Source organism: Centruroides vittatus, unplaced genomic scaffold (assembly GCF_030686945.1).
Source record: "Centruroides vittatus isolate TY-2023 unplaced genomic scaffold, ASM3068694v2 scaffold_418, whole genome shotgun sequence".
Classification (NCBI taxonomy): domain Eukaryota; kingdom Metazoa; phylum Arthropoda; class Arachnida; order Scorpiones; family Buthidae; genus Centruroides; species Centruroides vittatus.
The window spans coordinates 200,392-206,907 of NW_027122707.1; the positions used below are offsets into that span (position 1 = coordinate 200,392).

At 31.6% G+C, this 6,516-nt stretch overlaps 1 long non-coding RNA gene across 1 annotated transcript; it reads left to right on the forward strand.

The window, feature by feature from the left end:
* Nucleotides 1-5,858: 5,858 nt before the first annotated feature.
* Nucleotides 5,859-6,516, forward strand: LOC136988940 (uncharacterized). Its single transcript, XR_010882838.1, has 3 exons — nucleotides 5,859-6,005; nucleotides 6,080-6,283; nucleotides 6,446-6,516. It is a non-coding gene; the product is annotated as an uncharacterized lncRNA (long non-coding RNA).

The following is a 6,516-nucleotide window of genomic DNA, read 5'->3' on the forward strand; positions in this document are numbered from 1 at the left end:
AAAGTTCAGACACCTTCAGACAGTCAGTCAACCTGCAAATAATAAGACTTTATAAGTTAACTAAAGACATGTATATAATAATTATTTACAGTAGTTTTAACTGAGAAATTTGCACTTGTAATGCCTTATTTGCTTTGTATTTCATCTCTCTTTTATTTGTTCCAAGTATTAAATATTACATATAAGAAATTGCCGGGTAAAATTAAGTAAAATTTACGAAATAAAGAAAGCGCTTAATACTTAATGTTTATGACACCAGTTCCTGGAAGAAAATGTAAATGAGAACTGACCTGAATTTGAAGAATTAAATGATAATCGAATTAATTATCCCTTTGTATGTGTTTTCTTGAGGTTATTCGAGAGTTTCCTTAAAATGGCATCGTACAATTCACAGTGAAACTATGTTTTTTGTATTAATGAGTGATGTACATTTCTTTTCATAATGAGCACGAAGTTTTATGAAAATTTCTGACCCGCACGTGATTTGTAAATATGTTATACGTACGAATGCTTACTCTTAGTTAAATTAAACTCGATTATTAATCGTTATTAAAGTTACATTATAAGTAAAATGTAAAGGAATAAGTTATTTTATACAGAAATTTGTAGATAATTTGAATAATTTTACAAACAATACAATTACACAATAAATTTAATTTATATCAAAACTATATTTTTATTTAGTAATAAAAACATTTATTTCATAAAAGAATCAAAAACATATAATAGAAGGGAATAGATATAATACCGTGTAAACCTGTCTAAAGCGAAACTTGTATTACACAGAAATCTATATAAACAGAAAATTTTGGATCAGCGATTTTCTATTTTAAACTGTACAATAAGAGGAAAACCCGTTCAACACGGGAACGGGAGATGTTTTGAGTATGAAGAACGTAACTTAACCCAGATAAAGTGGAGAAAACAAACAAATTCTTCCTTTCCTAGTTTGTTTGTTTAGTTACGTCAATGCAACATATAAGCAGTCTGCCTAGGGAGATCTTTTTAAGGGTAACTGTCCCTTATTCTGGCGTTACAGACATGGAGGAAACTCGGAAGACTCCACGTGACCATCCCGTCCTGGCGAGGCGCGAAACCACGACTGAACTCCCAGTGTTCATAAAACGGAACCGCTTGGTCACTGTTGGGTTCCTTTGCTAATGAAATAGTAAAAAACAAAAACTAATAAATACTATCTTAAAATACCAACCTGCATTAAACTCATGGACAAGAGTGAACTCGACTTTTTAATATTTCCATGTCTCAGATATATTCTACTTCACCCTATCAATGTATAAAAAATGGAGAGGATGTAGCAGAATAACCTGATGGTTTTTAAATCGGTTAAATGAAACCGTAGGGGTTTGGTTAGACCTATTAACCAAAGATATTGCTAAATGGCTTCAATATAATTTGCTGAGAAATTGCGATTTTTACATTCCCGCTGTTATATAACAGAAGGGAGGCACAGCATTCGGTCATAAAATGACCCCCCAAGATTTTTACATTTTTCGACACAGGAAAACTTGAAACGTCAAGAAATACAAAAAAAAAAAAAAAATTTCCCAGGTTTTATGCATGTATGCATGTTAGTGTGTATGCTTTAAAGAGGGTGAACAAAATTGTGCTCTTCAAAATTTTGTTTACCATCTTTAAACCTTAATAACTTCTGTTCTTTTGTCGAAATTTTCTGAAATTTTACTGAAAAGTTTGTTTATTAGGGAGATTGATGCCGTTAAATTTTGGTGATTAAAGGTCAAGGGGATGGGAAGATAAAGGAGGTGTTGTGTATCTTGACTACCGTCGGACTTAAAGACGATTTTACTCGTTATTTACAATTTTTTATAAAACTTATCCCTCAAAAAGTTAAGCTTATTGCAATTTTGTAATAGTTAAATGTAAAATATGATAAGAGATGGCGCCACCGAATGTTTCCGGGAAAGTTAAGCAATCCGTTTGTATTTTTGTATCAGTGATTAGAAGTTACACGCGGACACTTGTTAGGTTTTTACGTGTGAGGTTTATGAATAATTAAACATTATCCATATCTGATATTTATATTAACATCATATTTTATTAAATTCATTTTGCTAATTATTCGTTACATTGTTACGTAAATATGATATAATCATTTAGTTTATATGGAAATTTTGTACTTAATTTGAATAATCTTACATGATATAATTAAATAAATTATTTAAGTTATATGTGTAAGTACTAAAACTTATGTGATGTATTTTTTCAATTGTGTAATTAAAACAATACAGTGTATTTAACGTGTAGATTGTAAATATTTGAACCAGGGCCGGATTGACTATCTGAAAAATGGCAGTAGACCCTTGGTACTTGATATAGACCCTAGGCAGTAAACCCTAGGTACATGATATACTATACACGAGAAAATAAAAATCAGCTGCTAAAGTTAAAAACCATTGTGCGACGGATTTATTATGGTCAAAAGCCACCACACGTTCTGGATGTTAACTAATAACGAGGCAATGATAAGAAAATAAAACTTTCTTTTTCATTATGATTTATTTATCTTCAATCATCTTATATTCGCAGGTAACAAAATTATTTATCATATACAGAAATTTAACTTGGTTACTTTACAACAATATTTAATTATTCATGCATTTTATGTTCTTTGAGAGACATTTGCAATTTTATCAATACAGTATCTTTTATAGTGACACATTATAAACCCTTGCTTACTTCTAGATGTTAACATGGATGCGTTAATAAAGTTGAGGGTGCGTTCTAAATGTTAATAAAGTTACTGTAGAAATTGTAAATTCATTACGAGCATAAAGTCGATCCAGAAGACTTTCCTTGTTTCCTAACTGATAGAGACCTGATATATTAATGCTCATAACAACAGCTAAAACATTTTGGGGAGCTGCATGTCCACTATCAACATTAGGCACCCTAACTAAGACAGTTGAACGAATTTCAACTGCGGAAAATTACCCTAAATTAAGAAAATTCTCCGAACTCGAGCTCAAGCTCGAAAAAAAAGAAATAATAATAATAAGACGAACGATTCTATGACGCAGATCCCTATACTATCATTGTGAAATAATAATCAGAACAATTCTTAATTCATTGTTTTTGAAAATTTTAATAACTAAAATATCTTAGGATTTTTAGGCTTTATCAGAGGTATTAATTTACATCTGCTATGGAGAGTTCCGATGGCTCAATGGCATGAAGGTTGAGAAAAGCGAAATCCTACTCGGGTGTAATATACAGTAATACCTCGGTTATCGTTTGTTTCGGATTTTGTCGATTGTTTTCGGACGGATTATCGACGAAAACCGAGGTACCACTGTACAGTGTACATCCACGTACAGTACCTAGCATCAATCTGCATTATTTCTTTAACTTCTGTTGTCCTATCCTAAAACCCTCCAATTATAAGGAAAAACAGAATGGTTTCAGGCTAAAACTTTTTCCAGCGAAACTTGTGGAGCGATGAGTAATATCATCAGAACACAGGGTAATTTTACCTTAGGCTTACCCTAAATATAAGACTACCCGAAACGTTAATCTGAGAGGTTGAAATTACCCTAGAGAAGGGTAATTCCCTAGAAACGGCAGCGCTGGTCAAGAATGAACACAATACAAACTCCGCAAGTGTTTGCAATGCTCTTGTTGATAAGTTACAACCTATCCTTCGTATCGTGGTTGCATTATCTAACGTTCAGAACGCGTTATGGCTTTTCTTAATCACCACAACGCGTAGTGACAAAATATCATGAAAGCCACGACACGAATTTCGCTTTGTGGTCGTTTTTTTTGCTCAATGAGCGATTTCGCTCTTTGAGCCTAACATGTCTATTTTTATTTTAAAATTCTAACAGATAATACCCAAACGTTATTAAATAATAATAATACGAGTACAAATATTTTCATCACAAAATCAAGTATATTAAGTAACTTGTCTAATTAATTATATCGAATAAAGTTATTCAAATTACACACAAATTTGCATATAAATAAATCATGTTTTATATTTCCGTATCGATTTAATTTTAATAAAAGCTGAATATTAATTCGCAAATGTGCAATTTACACGTTTAGTATTTACCCACAAAGTAGGTTAAGAATACAGAAATTCTTTTATAATACCGATACAAGGGTATTATTTCAAGAAGTGCCGTGTTGGTGTCATCTGGAAGAATTCCAATTAATAAAGATCTCGAACAGGTAATGATTTCGTACTTATAAAACACTGAGTATTAACCGAATTCGCTTCGTATACTGTAAATTTTACTTAATTGTATTTGTTACATACAGTTTGTAATATTATATTATTCAGGAGTAACGAAGATTTAAAGTACAAAACTAATAATAAAATTACCTATAGGTTTATTATTTTCAGTTTAAAATATTTGTAATAATCTCAAGGATAAAGTACTATGTAATATTGTCTTATTTTTTTTTTTTTACAGATTTATTATCTAAAGTTTATATAAAGTTTTTAACAAAATGGTAGTATCCGCATATTTTAGTTATATGAAGATGCACGGATTATTCAAGTATGTTTCATTAAAAGAACTGGCAAAGAAATATGAAAAGGAAAATGTTAAATCTCCCACGGTAATGGTCGATATTTCGGGTTATTACGTCAGGAAATACATTAATGCGCCTGTACCTTATCCATGGAATTACTTCATTCTTGTAAAGAAACTCAGAGAATATGTACAACAGTTCCGAGATATGCACATCGAACCACGTTTTTATGTTTGGGGCGGATTAAAAGATTTTGCAGATGAAAATCTGACTAAGAAAAGCACTTGTAATAAACGGGACGGTTTCAAAAAATTGAAACCAATCAGAGATGATCATCACTCGGACCCGTCATATTATGCTGAGAACACATTTAACAAAATATATTGGTTTTCCAGCTTTATTTTAAAATACGAATGTGGATGTCAGGTGATTAATACAACAGAGAAAATACTCGCGACAGTGGCTAAAATTGCTAATGAAGATGATCGTTGCTTAGGAATTCTCACATCGGATCCCGGGTATTTACTTTATGAAACAAAACCTATTTTTTATCACGTACAGATGAAATTAGATCCAACGCATACAGAAATGTATTACCCAAAGGACTTTTTAAAGAAAATAGATTTAAGCCGCTCCCAATTAAAACTCCTATGCTGCGTGCAGAAAGATCGTCTTGGGTTTAATTTCGCAAATTTGGAGAACAATGAAGCGTTACGTGTCGAATACATCAGAAATGTCATTAAAGATAACTATTTGACTGGAGATGAACAAAGTATTTCCATTTTGTCAAGTCTTACTGAAATAAATGTAGATTTTCTAAAGACAAAAATGGAGGCATATGATGATGATGATGATGATGATGACGGAAATGATGGTGCTAATTATACTGAGTTATTAAAGTTCCTCAAAGACAGATGGAGTGCATTTGAAATTACTCATAAAATTTATTATCTGGTGAAAAGTCAAAGTTATGTCGAAACCTTCAATTTAAGTGATTTTACAGACGAGTCTTTACCATTATCTATTTTCTTGTACTCTTCGATGAGAAGAAACATGTATCGCGTTCTTTTGAGAAAAGAAGATTATAAAGTAAGTGAAATATGGATTTACAAAAAGGCCAACTTATGTATGGAAGATTCTGTAACGAATTTTAAGACATACAAAGGTAGGTACTTTTAGATTTTACTGTAGCTGTACTGTAAACATTAATTCCATTATCGCATTTAGGTTTTATTCCAACTTTGGAAACACTATTATCAGACGATAGTAGTGTAAACGAATATCGATGGAAATTATTAGTCTATTGTTTGGGAAGAAAAAGCCGGTTTCCAGATGCTAGTAAACGATACGCCAACACGCCTATATTTGCTTTCTGTTGTGTTATAAATTACATGTTAAGGAATGGAGTCGTGTTGCGTTACAATGAATTAAACGCATTGATCATTCAAGCCATTCTTGTTTCCAAAAACAGTGATTTGTATAATAAAAATGTATGCTATATAGAAGTGTTTTTTTTAAATCTAAATGAAAACTTTTATAATTAATGTAACATTATGAATTTTAGACTGAATGGAACCGGAGATTTGTGCATTTAAGCAGATTGTACGAGACAGGGATGAACACTTTCATAAACGTGTTAACCGCTTGCGGATTTCCAATTCCGTTGGAGCATTCGATGCACTGGAAGACTTTCAATATTGTTGTTTTTACCAACGTATATTACGAACTAAATAGTTGCACACCGGTAGAGGTGTTTTGTAAGAATAATGTAAGTAAACATTTATTTCTATGTATTTATCAGTTCAGTAATGTGGTTTTGTATTGATGAATGAATCTCTACTACACAGGATGTTTTTGAGATTTATTTATCACCAATCACTGAGACAAACTATTATATACTGTATAATTTTGCATTGTTTTTCACTTTCAGAACATTGATATATCGTATTATAAGGGGATTCGTATAATGTGTCTAGAAGAGGTGTAATATCAGAAATGATT